This window comes from Schistocerca serialis, chromosome 2, assembly GCF_023864345.2.
Source record: "Schistocerca serialis cubense isolate TAMUIC-IGC-003099 chromosome 2, iqSchSeri2.2, whole genome shotgun sequence".
Taxonomy (NCBI): Eukaryota; Metazoa; Arthropoda; class Insecta; order Orthoptera; family Acrididae; genus Schistocerca; species Schistocerca serialis.
This window is the reverse complement of record NC_064639.1, coordinates 140353340-140370740: the sequence shown is the minus strand read 5'-3', so window position 1 is coordinate 140370740 and position 17401 is coordinate 140353340.

Here is a 17401-nt window from a genome sequence, read left to right as displayed (position 1 = left end):
ATTTTGACGTCACGAGAAATTTCTCCTTTATCTTGATTCATAGCCGCTATGTGAAATGCATTATATAATTAAAAGATGTAAGATGACAGTGGATGGCTTCAGCAGGGGTGTAAGAATAATCGTGAAATATGGAGCTGACTCAGCAGGCGCGGATGCAGCCGACTTTTGGCACCCTTGGCGCCCTGGTGAGGTGATTCACGCTCCATTCGCCGCTGCATAATATATCGCTGATTTATGAGCCTCATTTCCTGTGATCTATTACGGTAAGTAGCTTACCGACCTCGCTTTATTCATGAGCTGCCGATAAAAGGATACGTTTCGTTCCATCTCTGCAATGAATCACCTAAACGTCTAAGTCACTCGATACAATTTCTTATCAAACATTCCATTCCGTGATGCGTCTTAAAAGAAACACTCCACATTATTTGACAAGCTGTTTCTTCAGACAGTTAGCTGTTTCTTTGAGTAACTGTAGTTTGTCATTATGAAAATTTTATGTCAAAAGTCATAATTTAAAGTCAAGCGTTCACCTGTTGAACCATATTATTACTAATCCTCTTTATTCACCTGAAAAAGCAAGATACGTGCACTGGGATGCTGAAATTAACTTTACATCACAAATTTCCATAGCATTATCGTCTGGACTAAACTGCTAATATAAAATCTTGATTTGGTGGCTGTAGAAAGATTACGTCATTGACAATAACTACAGACAAGTATCGAGAAAAGGAAATCAAAAACCCACATAACTGAACCACTCTGGTTAACTGTAGCAAGGCGCTGTACTCCTGTGCCGCGAAACATTAAGCGTTATAAGCATTTTCATATGTACGTGCATACAGAAACATTAAGATTCTAACATTTATAAAACCTTGTCTCTATTGAAGAAGTTGTTGACTTTTACACTACATACATCTGTGTAAGTGACAAAGTTTATGAGGTTTGTTAACATTACTGTCAACAGATGCTGGTGTATTTCGTTTGACGCTACATAACAAAGTGCCATATGACTCGCAATGAATGTTAGAACTACGACCACTGTAGAGGTCAAAGAACATACTACTACATCAAGGTGGGAGGGCAGAGAAAATCAACCCAATAAAATGATTAAAATTATGTAACTGAAAAAAACTAATAGTAAACATAGAAAAGTCGAAGGTGACTCATAACAAATGGTTGTAAATAACTCGTACGAAATGCCATAAATAATTATTTTTTCGCATTGTAAAACAGAAATTTATGCCGAATAAATTATCATGAGTCATAATTTTTACACTCACCTTAAGTATTTAAGAGAATAAATTGGCTCAGCCGTATCTATGATGATAACCACGTTAAAAATCTGCTTTGACAAGCGATATTGACCTATGGTGACGAAGTGTTCAGCGTACTGTGTGATAACTGTGGGGATGGTGGCCAACAAGAGGGCTACCAAGGTAAATACGCTAAGGCAAATTATTCAAACACTTTAATTGTTATTAATGAACTGTTTTATTCTACTGTTTTTCCAGATGCTCTGATTCCTGTGAGTGTTTTTGGCTATGGATGATGAATAATATTATATGCGTGTCCGAACCAAATTATTCTCTTAAGTTATTAAGTGAATAGTAACACCAGTATTTATTCATCCTTTGATCATTGTGTACAATAATGTGGACTATTGGAAGGAGTACAGAATGGGGATAATAACGTGAAAACAAATGTTTGTTTTAAGGAAATTATGAAGTGAACATCTAATGATCTATTTCACAGCTCACAACTTACGGAGTCGTATAAGCACAGCTGACACAACTCAGCCCACTCCACTTGACACACACAGTTGCGTACACACATGATTACGAACTCCTGCGACATATATAGGGCTGCTGCTGTATTTGGTTACGTACCAAGAAGAGACGCATCTATAACATTTGTACGTTGTTGATGAGTGTGGAATACATCAGTGGCTTTAAATGTGCTCACTGTCGCAACTGTGTGGGAATAAGGTCAGCGGCGCTTTAAGGAAACGCTATTGGGTCTCGATCAATCCATCGCTCCTTAAAGGTTCATGAAAGTTCCTTTAGTACGAGGCGCAGAAAAGAGGGTGGTGCACGGTCATGCCCATACTACATCAGTTGTCTTTACGCTGGGATAACGCTCTCCAGGAGTTAGCGTAATCTGTCACTCAGAAATCCGTAATAAAGAAAACCTGTTAGTTTCTCCGTTGAAGTGAGTGGGTCTAGGAGTCAGTCACCAAAAATTCGTGTCCTCATATTCATACTAAAGCAAACATGATGACACGTGTTTGATGATTTGCATCTTCCCTGCGCGCCCTTGTGGTACTTAATTACACCATTCTGTGCGAATCTCGCACCGTTCGTAAACAAAATGCCAGTTGAGAAATATACATCTCCAGTGCTCCGTCTTTGAATCCATTGTGAAGCATTTTCCTCTAGAATTATCTACAAAAATGTTTTACATAATTATGTCCCAGTAAGTCATGGAAAGGATACAATATGGTTATTGAACAGTTCAGTATAATGTAATACCGTGAACAGCAAGAGAATCATCCAGTGGTCCGAAATTCTAGGTAAACGGAATTTGGTATTAAAAGATAATACCAGAGGTTGAAAACAACACTACAGCTGCAAATTAATTTTATCATCACACGACCCGTTTCTGGCTTTTATAGGCCCATCTTTAGGTCGTAACTTGGTGGTGTGGCCCCCGACCGCCGCGGTGGATGTGTACCAGGAGCGGTGTGCTACCTATGAACGCAGAACAGGGAGCAGTACACGATGTGCCTATAAGAGCCCGAAACCGGTCGTGTGATAATAAAAAAACTTGACAACTGAAGCGGTGTTTTCGACCTCTGTTATAATGCTCAGTTGCGTCTGTTCCTCCAACAGAATTGTATGTAGAATATAATAATTACGCGTTAATGTAATATTTCAGGTTATCGCCTGTTGATCTTGATGAGACACGATATATCAAGGTAGTGAAACGTTTCCGACGGTATTGTTCTATAACTATCGATCGACCAACATAACACGATTCTTACTAAAGATGTAAACACAAGAAATTAAAAGAAATGGCCGAGAAATCAGGGAGGTTCTGCTTAGGGATGCAGTATTAATAACGAGAAAAGACGTAATGTGTTCGGTTGTTATTTGCTTGAAAATTTAGTCACCAGTCCTTTCTTTACGGCCTCTGAAAAAAATACAGAAATTCGTAGAAAATTACGTTATTATCGTGACAGATAATCAGGTGTAATTTTGTAGATGAATTCGACATGCACGGGTTAACAACACTCTCTATTTATCAGAATTAGGATACACGGGAATATGGATGGTTTCCTTACAATTACCGGGTGATAAAAGAGACATAATATGGTGAGAATAATTGAGGTAAGCTTTTACGCTTGTTTTTACAAAAGGTTACATGTATTTTAGGCGTTTCGGTAATCTTCACTCGTTTGTAAAGTCTCTGGCCAAATATATACTTTTTAGGTTTTAAAGACGAAGTATTTCACACATACAATAAAAAGGAAATTCACATTCATTACAGACTTAAAATATTCTTATCGGTGTACAAATTATTTTATGAGTCACACAACCACTTGTCTTCATGGAGGTTGCATAAATATATCTCAAGGATAAGATATCTAATTTTGTAACCTGGCTTGAAGGCATGAAGTTACGTGTGGCACAGAACACATTTCAGGAATCCAAATAAGTGTTACTAGTATTTTTGTTCATGTCACTCATTTCTTTAAAACATTTACGCTTAAAGACAAATCGATTAGGCACTTTAAACAATAAGTTACATTCTTGATTATGATGATCACGTGATGCAGTCAGTTCTATTGGAGGCGATATCAGAATGTAATCCAGATGTCAACAAGGACACCACAAAGCCTGATTTTATACACGTCTTTTGTATTTTATGTGTCCCCATAGCTATTCTCTTATTATATGAGGAGAGACGGTAGTGTGGAACATCGGCTCTATAATTTGTGTCCAATTAGTGTGAACAGTCGAGGATGTGGATTGGTCCTTTAAAGAATTTTTCTATGTAAGTGGTCTGAAGTTGGCGATTTAATTTTGCTGAAACTAGTAATCATTGTGCGATCTGAGAGAATAATTTTCTGTAATAAGAAGAAAAATATTGCTTGCACTGAGGATTATTTTTGTTTCCAGTATTCATTTACATAGACTTTCAGTGATTTTGCTAATGTGTGATAAATTGTCCAGTTAACTGTAAGTGGCATGAATTTTATTTTAGCTTAGTATCAGATGAGAATCTGTAAGTAGTTACGCTTATCTTCATTTTCTTCTATTAGTTTTTTTTTCAGTTACATGATTTTGATGATTTTATTGGTGTGAATTTCTTTGGCTCTCATGTTAATATAACAGTATAGCTCTCACTATGTTCTTCGGCCTCTTTTGTGGTCGTAGCTTTAATATTCATTACGAGCCACATAGCAGAGAGAAAATTTCATAATACATGGTAAAGTCTTAGCTCTCGTAAAATTTGATTCGCAATTTAGCGTAATTCAAAGTTTTAAATTGTTGTGACAATTGTCGTTACAGACGACTGTCTGTAATGTTTTGGTTTCGGCATGACCTTATATAAACACACTGATGGCGGACGGTTGTTGCGTCACCGAGGCGATGCGAACCACACGCGAGACTGAACACGTCATACCGCTGTTGACCTCCAGAGTCGGAGGAGGAGGGGCCCCCAAGCCAGCGATGATTGACGGGGACATATACTTCGCATCAGTATTGGCATGGCGGTTCTCGGTCGTACCTCTATCTCACCATCGAACAGGTTAAGGGAGGTATTAGAGATAAAAAAAACATATTTTTTACGCGTTGTGCGGTCCTAAGATGAATTTTGTTTAGTACATTTGCCTAGTTAGAAGTTTCACAAACTTGGTATCGTAGTCATTCATTTTATCCGTAGAGTGGGAACCTGCGTTTCTCACTGACTTTGCGTTGGTAACTCTGGCCACTACATAGCTGCTACTAAACGGTATATGTCAGCGTGTTGGATACAGTTCAGTTCTCTCCTAACGATATATAGAAAAATAGGTTTCAAAATTGTTAAAGGTTTTGTACCTTGACAAACGAGTAGAGGTTACTAAAGTATTTGCTTCCAATGGATCGTGAAACGTTTTTTTAGTCATCAGTCCGCTGATTTGTTGCGGCCCACTACGAATTCCTCTCTCTACCAACCTCCTCATCTCACCTGACTTGCAACCTATGTCCTCAATATCTGCTGGATGCATTCCAAACTCCGTCGTCCTCTACTCTGAATAACTACTGCAGACAATATCTGTGGTGTGCGTACTGTAAGACCTTCGGTACACACACCATCAGATTATTTGACTTGTCACTCTAACGAAGTAGGCGAGTGTCAGCAATATGTCTCGTGGTCTTATCGTGGCGTGTTTATCTTCTGCCGTTAGGTCAGACGATAGAAATGGCACTTGAACGCTTAGAGTAGCAGATTGACGGTGACCAACTTTAAACAGAACTTGATTAATTTTCACACATTTATTAAAATAATAACAAGCATAAAAATACCTGAAGTTGGTTCTGGATGCTATTTACAATTGACAATCTGAAGGTCCTTTGGTCTTGGTACGTTAATCTTATTCTCACATATCTCTGATACTTGACAAAAGTGTCTATACATTTATCTTCATGGCTATGTACAGGAATACGGTTGGTTGGTTGGTTTGTGGAAGGAGACCAGACGGCGTGGTCATCGGTCTCATCGGATTAGGGAAGGATGGGGAAGGAAGTCGGCCGTGCCCTTTCAAAGGAACCATCCCGGCATTTGCCTGGACTGATTTAGGGAAATCACGGAAAACCTAAATCCGGATGGCCGGACGCGGGATTGAACCGTCGTCCTTCCGAATGCGAGTCCAGTGTCTAACCACTGCGCCACCTCGCTCGGTACAGGAATATGATAATCTTATTAGGCGTAGACTGAAACTTGACTACAGACTAATGCAGACTGGTACAGACTAATGTAGACTGACTAATCGGAGGTCTGTACACTCGTTATAATACTTCACGCGTTCAGGTGTCACTGCGCCAGTGTCATCCGCGAGGAGAAAAGGTTCTACGTTAGCAGCAATCTCATTGGCTGCGTTACATATTAATACGCGGATCGGCGGAAGCAGAATTTGGTTCGTCTCTAAGACAGCGCCATCTCGTAGTGCGGAGACGGACGAGCGCTGCGCCTGCGCTGTTGTGCTTAGCGGGGCGCGCTCTATTGGGAAAGTTGTGAACGTACTGACTACGCGGAACTATGTACACAACATCCCTCCCTTCCGGGGGAAGCAAAAAAGGTTTTGAAGTTTGCTTGAAAAGCGTTTTTTTCTGCTTTCTTGCTTTCCGGCGTGCGTATGTCTGTGGATGCACACATGTTGCTCCCCGTGGCATTCGCCCGCGGTCCCGCTCAAAACCTATGGAACCGGAGAAGCAAAAATTTTGTTACATAATTGCATTTCAACATCGGTACATTGGTCATAGTTTAAATCTAATCCTTCTTCGACGTCCATCTTCTCTGGGGATGTCGGCTGTGGACGGCTCGTGTAGTCGGCTGCCCCTGAAGGTGCTGCGTCGGCGTCGGCGGCGGTGGCTGCGTTGGCTACGGCGGCGGCGGCGTCGGCGTCGGCTGCCGGTGACGGCTTCTGGAATCCTGCGAGCTGCTCGGGGTTGACACCTTATTCTGAGTCTGCAAAATGAAACAGCCTAGGAGTTCTGCCTATATGTGACTGCTGTCTTTGCTGCCGTAATTGATCAGTATGGCGAATAACTATGCCGCTTTGCGTTCTTATTCTATACATGACATTTCCAATGCATTCTACAATGATTCCTTGTGTCCAAGTACGCTTTCCTCGACTGTAGACAGTTACGAAGACTTTGTCGTTTACGTGGAATCGTCGTCCTTTCGACGGTCGTTGATCATTTTATGGATGCATTGTGGGTTTTAGGATAGACATCAAAGTCCTGTGTTGTCGCCCATGCAGTTTTTCTGCTGGTGACTGTGCCTCGTGCGGAGTATCTCTCTATAGTGACAGAAAAATTAATAAGGAATCCTCTTTGTTGTACTGTTGCACCAACTTTGTGTGCCTTGAACGTTCGTACGAATCGTTCGGCGAGTCCATTAGCCTCAGGGTGAAATGGTGCCGTCCTGTAATGTGCAATTCCGTTCATCTGACAGAATGACGGGAATTTTTGCGACGTAAATTGTGTGCCGTTATCGGTCACTATGGTTTGAGGCAATCCTTCAATTGAAAAGATCTTTGACAACGCTTGAATTGTTGTCGCTGAAGAAGCTGAACGCATCTGTAGTACAAAAGGGAATTTTGAAAATGCATCAGTGACAATTATCCAAGAAGTTCCAAGAAAAGGACTTGCATAGTCAATATCCAATCTTGACCAAAGTAATGTTGCCTGTGGCCACGTAAAATATTGTCTTGGCGGAGCTCATTGGTGCGGCTGACATAATTTACAGTTAGAAAGCATTGTTTCAATATATTTATCAATGTTCTTCCAGTAGCAATGTTCTCTGGCCATGCGTTTCGTGCGTACAATGCCCCAATGACATTGGTGTAACACTGTTAGCACTTTAGTCCTGAGAGCTTTGGGTATAACTTCTCTTGTTTTTCCCGTTTCACTGTGAACTAATATGACGCCTTTGTGCACTGTGAGAGCATGTCTCATGTTCCAAGAAGATTTCACTTCTGGCTGAGCTAACATGTTCTTATCGGTTGGCCATTCTGTAAGAATATACTGCTTTATCTTTCATAACACTGGATCTTTGGGTACTAACTTAACTATTAAGGTGGCATTGACGGGGAAATTTTCCACGACGTGCTCACTGATTACGTCTATCTGAAAACATACGTCCCCTGATTTGTCAAAATGTTCATCTTGACCCGCCGGTAGACGTGAAAGTACATCGGCGTTGGCATGTTTTGCCGTCGATCTATATAAGATCTCGTAGTTGTAATTAGAGAGTAGCAATGCCCAACGTCGTAAACGCTGTGCTGTCTTAGTGGATACACTATTATGTGGTCCGAATATTGTCACCAATGGGTTATGGTCTGTGAGCAGAATAAATTTTCTTCCGTATGTGTAGTCATGAAACTTCTTCACTGCAAAGATAATTGCGAGTGCTTCTTTTTCTACTTGGCTATAGTTACGTTGACTTGAGTTTAATGTTTTCGACGCGTATGCAACCGGTCGTTCAATTCCTTCATGTTTATGGGACATGACTGCACCGATCCCGTAATCTGACGAGTCCGTCGCAATAGTGATCATCTTTTGCGGGTCATATGTCGTAAGACATTTTGCGTCTACTAAACTTTGTTTCAGTTTGTCGAATGCGCGCTGGCATTCTTTGGACCAATTCCACACGACTCCTTTGCGAAGCAATCTGTGCAACGGTTCGGAAATTTCAGCTGCTTTCGATATGAATTTCTGCTAATAATTAACTTGGCCTAATAAAGCTCTTAGTTGCTTTAAGTCTTTCGGAGCTACCAATTTCTGTATTCATGCTATATGCTGTGGTGTCGGACTGATTCCGTTATTTGACAATATATGTCCTAAATACTGAATTTTCTTGACAAAAAATATAAATTTGTCCTTGTTGCACCTGAGATTGGCCTTTCTGAGAACCTTGAACAGTTCTTCCAGGTTATCTAGTAAATCCTGTGGAGTTTTTCCCGAGACGATTATGTCATCGAGATATTTAACTGCGTTAGGACAGTTTCTAGTTAATTGTTCCAAGTAACGTTGAAAGATGACTGGTGGGCTAGCGATACCAAATGGTAAGCGCTTGTATCTGTACAATCCAAATGGAGTATTTATCACCATAAAATTTTGTGTATCTTTGTCTAAAGGGATCTGCAGGTATGCTTCCTTTAAATCCAGTTTGGCGAAATACACACCCCCTGCTAATTTATACATTAGTTCTTCCGGTTTCGGGATCGGGTATGTATCTATAAAGCACTGCGAATTAACAGTATTCTTGAAATTTCCACAGATACATAATGATCCATTTGGCTTTTCTATGACAACGATTGGTGTTGCCCAGGCGCTACATGTGACTGGTTCGATAATACCATTGCCTTCTAAACGGTCAAGTTCTTAAGGTTTATAATTTATATAAAAAACAGCTACCAGCCACATGTATGGTTGAAATAGGTTTATTATCTTCAGACCACGACCGGCTTCGGATTTTTTTCTTTACAAATCCATCTTCAGATGGCAGTTACAAGCATTCTTAGTTGGACCTAGTCTTGTTTTTGTTATTCGTTTGCTGCACTGGGAGAGAAAAGAAATATTTTTCTTGTCATATCGGTAGTGGTATTTTTATGAAAGATTTACTTCTTTTATAAAATCTAATTGCTCATGAGATGGTTTTATAAACATTAGTAAACTTGAGGTTAGTGTACTTACGAGCTGTGTAGTTCTGCCTGACGAAATATTCGTGCGTTTATGTTTTCGAACCCAAGCTTAATACACTTTTCAATATGCACTAAGTGAGTGCTATTCCAGTCAATGGACGTCACTTTCAACCTCATCATCTTAATTAAACACGCATCACACACGAATAACGTTGACAGAACGTGGCCCAGCTTCATATTACAAACGAGAATAATATTTGCAAAGAGCTTACAGTCATAACGATGTTAACTTACAGATGCTGTATAGTCGATATGGGTACAGTAAAATATCTCTTTGCTGTTGTATGAAATTAATCTATAACGGAATAAATAAATTTACATACAAATAAGATTACAAACATTATATGTAGTACAGAATTACTGTGTGTTACTAATTAGTTGTTACAATAGTGGGAGATAAATTCTAATATATGACATAATAAGCAATGCACATGTTTTCATTATGCAATTTTTCAATGACATATAAGCAGTTTTTGGGGCCTGTATACTGAATGTTTTTGATGGAATATTAGGCTTAAGTTATTTTAAAAAAGTGAAAGCTTCTTCAAAGTTATGTAGGAAGGGGGTGTTAACTGACTCTGTCTGTTCATTCAAAAGAGATCAGGGAACCTGTTTTTATGTGTATGAATCTCAATCTCCTCTAGGAGATTCAATGTGAAACCTTTGTCTTTGAGGTGTAATATCTGCAGGTTGTTTTCTATATTCTCAACTGTATGATTTTTCTCTGCAAGATGGGTGGCAAAAGCAGATTTGCTTAGGTTTTTCAGACATAGGGCATCAAGGTGTTCCTTGAATCTTGTTTCAAAAGCTCTACCTGTTTGGCCAATGTAGAATTTAGGACAGTTGTTACACTTGAGTTTATAAATTCCGGATCTTTTATGGGGTATGCTATTGTGTGGGAGTGAGTGTATGACTTTGTTGGAGTTTATTATTGGTAGAGAAACTGATTTTGACTTTCTTTTTCTTGAATAAATTGGAAATTTTCTATGAAAGTGGGCCTATATATGGTAGGGCTACATATTTTACTGATTTTTTGCCTTTCATAGTTATTGTGGCTGTTGCTTGTTGCAAAGACTTATTGCTAGCAATTTTTTCTTTTGTTTTTTGAGAGAGTGTGTCTATGATTGAAGCATCATAGCCATTATTTTGGGCAATTGATTTGATTATGCTGATTTCTTTGTGCTGTTCAGTGGGGGTGAGGGGGACTTTATGCATACGATGTAGCATTGACCGGAAATTAGCCATCTTATGTTGGTTCGGGTGGCAGGATGTGTTACTGATGGTAACACCTGTGGTTGTTGGTTTTCGAAAGATACCAAAATGGTGTTTGTTATTTATGTTTGATATTTTGAGATCCAGAAAATTGATGCTATTATTTATTTCATGCTCCACTGTGAATTTGATGTTGTTGTGTAATTTGCTCAGATCTTCAGCTAAGGCATCAATTTAGCTGCTGTCACCATCAAAAAGTAATTGAGTGTCATCTCCGTATCTCTTGTAGTAAATTATTTTACTGTGCATTTGGTTATTGGATGAGAAGAACTTTTGCTCAAGATGGTTAATGTAAATATCAGCTAATAATCCAGCAATAGCAAAGAGATATTTTACTGTACCCATATCGACTATACAGCATCTGTAAGTTAACATCGTTATGACTGTGAGCTCTTTGCAAATATTATTCTCGTTTGTAATATGAAGCTGGGCCACGTTTTGTCAACGTTATTCGTGTGTGCTGCGTGTTTAATTAAGATGATGAGGTTGAAAGTGACGTCCATTGACTGGAATAGCACTCACTTAGTGCATATTGAAAAGTGTATTAAGCTTGGGTTCGAAAACATAAACGCACGAATATTTCGTCAGTCAGAACTACACAGCTCGTAAGTACACTAACCTCAAGTTTACTAATGTTTATAAAACCATCTCATGAGCAATTAGATTTTATAAAAGAAGTAAATCTTTCATAAAAATACCACTACCGATATGACAAGAAAAATATTTCTTTTCTCTCCCAGTGCAGCAAACGAATAACAAAAACAAAACTAGGTCCAACTAAAAATGCTTGTAACTGCCATCTGAAGATGGATTTGTAAAGAAAAAAATCCGAAACCGGTCATGGTCTGAAGATAATAAACCTATTTCAACCATACAAGTGGCTGGTAGCTGTTTTTTATATAAATTATAAACCTTAAGTACAACAGCCACGTTTCTCAACATGTCGACTTTCGACAAAATAGGGTCAAGTTCTTGTTTTACGCATTCTTTCATTGCGTAAGGGACAGTTCTAGCTTTGCAAAACTTCGGCACTGCATTCGGTGTCAGCGTAATGTGTGCCTGGTAATCAGTTACACTGCCTGTCGCGGAGGAAAAAAATATCTTCGTACTTCTGCAACACTGTTTGTAGTTTTCCTTTCGGAACTTTGTGTGTGACCTGTTTCGCTTCATGGATTGTGAAGCCTAATTCGTTGAAGAGATCCAGACCAACAAGTTTGATACCTTATGGGTGTTAACTACTGCTAAAGTAGCTGTCCTGGTAAACTGTTTCTAAGTTACTTCCGTCGTCAGTGCACTTACTGTAGCTGTACAGTGAGCTGTCGAAATGCTGCAATTTAGGAGAACCTAGTCGTTTATGCGTGTGCAGATTTATGATAGAAATCGACGACCCTGTGTCAATCTGGAACTTGATAGGTATTTTGTTCACCAGTAATGTGACATACAAAGATTTGTTTCTGTTTTGTACAATAGCATTAACTTTGTTTAATTTTTGAAATCTGACTATAGTCTTGCCTATTCATATCGTCACACGCATTGGAGGTATACTTCTTAAAATTAAGCACTTTCTTATTGCTAAACTTACTTCTAGACTGTACACTTTTCTTATTACACACTTCTGATTTGTGCCCTTTTCGTTTGCAAAAGTCACAATGTGCGTTACGATAGTAACAATTGTCTCTGTGATGATTGATTTCACATTTACGACATTATTTCAACTTTTGTCTTTTAGTTTGGGTGTGTGATCCGTTCTTAGATCGCGTGAGCCTAGCCTTGCTGTCCTGTTTACGGCCTTGGCTACGCGGGCCGCGTTGCCCCATTTCGCGTGCCTGTGTCGCGAACACGTCACAGCCGTCGTCTTGTGCCACACCCACAGAAGCTTGGCTTTGTTCGTGTGCTCGAATGATTGATAAACAATCTTGCGAGGACGCATTGATTAAACTAAGAAGCTCTTTCCTTAATTTATCGTCTGGTGAATGCATTATGAGCATATCACGTATTAAAGAATCTGCATAGGACTTTTTACACTTTTCGTTTTCACAAATAAATTTGCAGTTCCTAGTTAATCCTTACAACTGTGTAATCCATTCCGTGTATGTCTGCTGTGCCTTTTTCTTGCATAAGTAAAATTTATGCCTTGCAGCAGCGACATGCGTTTGCTTGTCGACGTATTTTTCGAGCGAGTCTTTAATAGCTGGAAATGACAAATTTGTCGGTTCACAAGTCGGACTCAGTTGTAAGAGAAGGTTGTAGATAGCTGCGCCGCAATTTGCCAAAAAATAAAATCTTTTTTCTACATCACCTGATATCTGGTGTGTGAGGAAGTGCTGTTCCAGGCGTGGTGCATAGTCCGGCCACGCTTCTTCCTTCCTGTTGTAAACTGCGAAAGGTGATGGCGGAAGTTTAATTTGTAGCGGAGACGCTACGGCAGGCTGCGACTCCAAACGTTCCACTCTTGCAAGCAACGCCTGTTGCGTCTGTTGTATTTGTTCCATGAGATTTACTATCTACGCCGTTAGGTCCATGGTTATCTGAAAATTCCAAGTGCGACTAAATTACTGCAATAATGATATTATAGCTGCAAGAGAGCGGGTTAACAGCAAGTATGTAGCTTCCCGAAGTCCACTGTAATTTATTTTATTTCAGGCTCACACGTGGTCATCCGTAATTGTGCTGAAATCATTTGACTGGTCGCTCTAACGAAGTAGGCGAGTGTCAGCAATATGTCTCGTGGTCTTATCGTGGCGTGTTTATCTCCTGCCGTTAGGACAGACAATTGAAATGCCACTTGCACGCTTAGAGTAGCAGATTGACGGTGACTAACTTTAAACAGAACTTAATTAATTTTCACACACATTTATTAAAATAGTAATAAGCATGAAAATAACTTAACTTGGTTCTGGATGCTATTTACAATTGACAATCTGAAGTTCGTTTTGGTCTTGGTACGTTAATCTTATTCTTACATATCTCTTATACTTGACAAAAGTATCTATACATTTATCTTCATGGCTATGTACAGGAATATGATAATCTTATTAGGTGCAGACTGAAACTTGACTACAGACTAATGCAGACTGGTACAGACTAATGCTGACTGGTACAGACTAATGCAGACTGACTAATCGGAGGTCTGTACACTCGTTATAATAGCTCGTGCGTTCAGGTATCACTGCGCGAGTGTGATCCACGAGGAGAAAAGGTTCTACGTTAGCAGCAATCTCATTGGCTGCGTTACATATTAACACGCGGATCGGCGGAAGCAGAATTTGTGCGTCTCTAAGACAGCGCCATATCGTAGTGCGGAGACGGACGAGCGCTGCGCCTGCGCTGTTGTGCTAAGCGGGGCACGCTCTATTGGGAAAGTTGTGTACGCGCTGACTACGCGGAACTATGTACACAACAATATCCTTCGGAATCTGCTCACTGAATGCAACCCTTGATCTCTTGGTCTTCCTCTGCGATATTTAACCTCCCCCCCCCCCCCTCACCACACACACACACACACACACACACACACACACACACACAAACACACAGCCCCCCCCCCCTGGCCCTTATTAAATTGGTGATCCGTTGATGTCCCCCTTCTTCTAGGCAAGTTGTTCCACAAATTTGTTGCCTCCCCACTTCTGTTCAGTACCTCCTCTTTAGTTACGTGATCTCCCCATCTGATCTCCAATCTCCAGCATTCTCTGCAGCACCACATTCCGAAAGCTTCTATTCTCTTCGTGTCTAAACTGTTTCTCGTTCACGTTTCACTTCCATAAGTGGCAACACTCCAAAAAAGTACTTTCTGCTAATCCTATATGCGATATTAACACTTTTCTCTTCTTCTGAAATACTTTTTCTTGGCATTGAAAGTCTGTATATTATATCCTCTCGACTTCAGCCATCATCAGATGTTTTACTGCCCAAATAGTTAAACTCACCCACTGCTTTTAGTGTCTCCTTTCCTAATCTAATTCTCTCAGAATACCTGATTTAATTCGACTACATTCCATAATCCTTATTTTGGTTTCGTTCATGTCTATCACATATCCTTTGATCAAGACATTGTCCATTCCACTCAGTTGCTCTTCCAAGTTCCTTGTTGTATCTGGCAGAATTACAATGTCATCGGCAAATCTCTAAGCTTGTTTCTTTCTCCCTTCAACGACTACACCAAAATTTTTTTGCGTTCATTTTCAGCTTTCTTAATTTACAGCTTGAATAACATTGGGGACAGGCTACATCTCTCAGTCCCTTTGATACACCTAGCGTCCTATACTTGCCGTCTGGTTTCTGTACAAGTTGTAAATTGCCTTTCACTCCCTGTGTTTTACCCCTGCTGTCTTCATCTACATCTACATCTACATTTATACTCCGCAAGCCACCCAACGGTGTGTGGCGGAGGGCACTTTACGTGCCACTGTCATTACCTCCCTTTCCTATTCCAGTCGCGTATGGTTCGCAGGAAGAACGACTGTCTGAAAGCCTCCGTGCGCGCTCCAATCTCTCTAATTTTACATTCGTGATCTCCTCGGGAGGTATAAGTAGGGGGAAGCAATATATTCGATACCTCATCCAGATACGCACCCTCTCGAAACCTGGCGAGCAAGCTACACCGCGATGCAGAGCGCCTCTCTTGCAGAGTCTGCCACTTGAGTTTATTAAACATCTCCGTAACGCTATCACGGTTACCAAATAACCCTGTGACGAAACGCGCCGCTCTTCTTTGAATCTTCTCTATCTCCTCCGTCAGACCGATCTGGTACGGATCCCACACTGATGAGCAATACTCAAGTATAGGTCGAACGAGTGTTTTGTAAGCCACCTCCTTTGTTGATGGACTACATTTTCTAAGCACTCTCCCAATGAATCTCAACCTGGTACCCGCATTACCAACAATTAATTTTATATGATCATTCCACTTCAAATCGTTCCGCACGCATACTCCCAGATATTTTACGGAAGTAACTGCTACCAGTGTTTGTTCCGCTATCACATAATCATACAATAAAGGATCTTTCTTTCTATGTATTCGCAATACGTTACATTTGTCTATGTTAAGGGTCAGTTGCCACTCCCTGCCCCAAGTGCCTATCCGCTGCAGATCTTCCTGCATTTCGCTACAATTTTCTAATGCTGCAACTTCCCTGTATACTACAGCATCATCCGCGAAAAGCCGCATGGAACTTCCGACACTATCTACTAGGTCATTTATATATATTGTGAAAAGCAGTGGTCCCATAACACTCCCATGTGGCACGCCAGAGGTTACTTTAACGTCTGTAGACGTCTCTCCATTGATAACAACATGCTGTGTTCTGTTTGCTAAAAACTCTTCAATCCAGCCACACAGCTGGTCTGATATTCCGTAGGCTCTTACTTTGTTTATCAGGCGACAGTGCGGAACTGTATCGAACGCCTTCCGGAAGTCAAGAAAAATAGCATCTACCTGGGAGCCTGTATCTAATATTTTCTGGGTCTCATGAACAAATAAAGCGAGTTGGGTCTCACACGATCGCTGTTTCCGGAATCCATGTTGATTCCTACATAGTAGATTCTGGGTTTCCAAAAACGACATGATACTCGAGCAAAAAACATGTTCTAAAATTCTACAACAGATCGACGTCAGAGATATAGGTCTATAGTTTTGCGCATCTGCTCGACGACCCTTCTTGAGGACTGGGACTAACTGTGCTCTTTTCCAATCATTTGGAACCCTCCGTTCCTCTAGAGACTTGCGGTACACGGCTCTTAGAAGGGGGGCAAGTTCTTTCGCGTACTCTGTGTAGAATCGAATTGGTATCCCGTCAGGTCCAGTGGATTTTCCTCTATTGAGTGATTCCAGTTGCTTTTCTATTCCTTGGACACTTATTTCGATGTCAGCCATTTTTTCGTTTGTGCGAGGATTTAGAGAAGGAACTGCAGTGCGGTCTTCCTCTGTGAAACAGCTTTGGAAAAAGGTGTTTAGTATTTCAGCTTTACGCGTGTCATCCTCTGTTTCAATGCCATCATCATCCCGTAGTGTCTGGATATGCTGTTTCGAGCCACTTACTGATTTAACGTAAGACCAGAACTTCCTAGGATTTTCTGTCAGGTCGGTACATAGAATTTTACTTTCGAATTCACTGAACGCTTCACGCATAGCCCTCCTTACGCTAACTTTGACATCGTTTAGCTTCTGTTTGTCTGAGAGGTTTTGGCTGCGTTTAAACTTGGAGTGGAGCTCTCTTTGCTTTCGCAGTAGTTTCCTAACTTTGTTGTTGTACCACGGTGGGTTTTTCCCGTCCCTCACAGTTTTACTCGGCACGTACCTGTCTAAAACGCATTTTACGATTGCCTTGAACTTTTTCCATAAACACTCAACATTGTCAGTGTCGGAACAGAAATTTTCGTTTTGATCTGTTAGGTAGTCTGAAATCTGCCTTCTATTACTCTTGCTAAACAGATAAACCTTCCTCCCTTTTTTTTATATTCCTATTAACTTCCATATTCAGGGATGCTGCAACGGCCTTATGATCACTGATTCCCTGTTCTGTACATACAGTGTCGAAAAGTTCGGGTCTGTTTGTTATCAGTAGGTCCAAGATGTTGCCTCCACGAGTCGGTTCTGTGTTTAATTGCTCGAGGTAATTTTCGGATAGTGCACTCAGTATAATGTCACTCGATGCT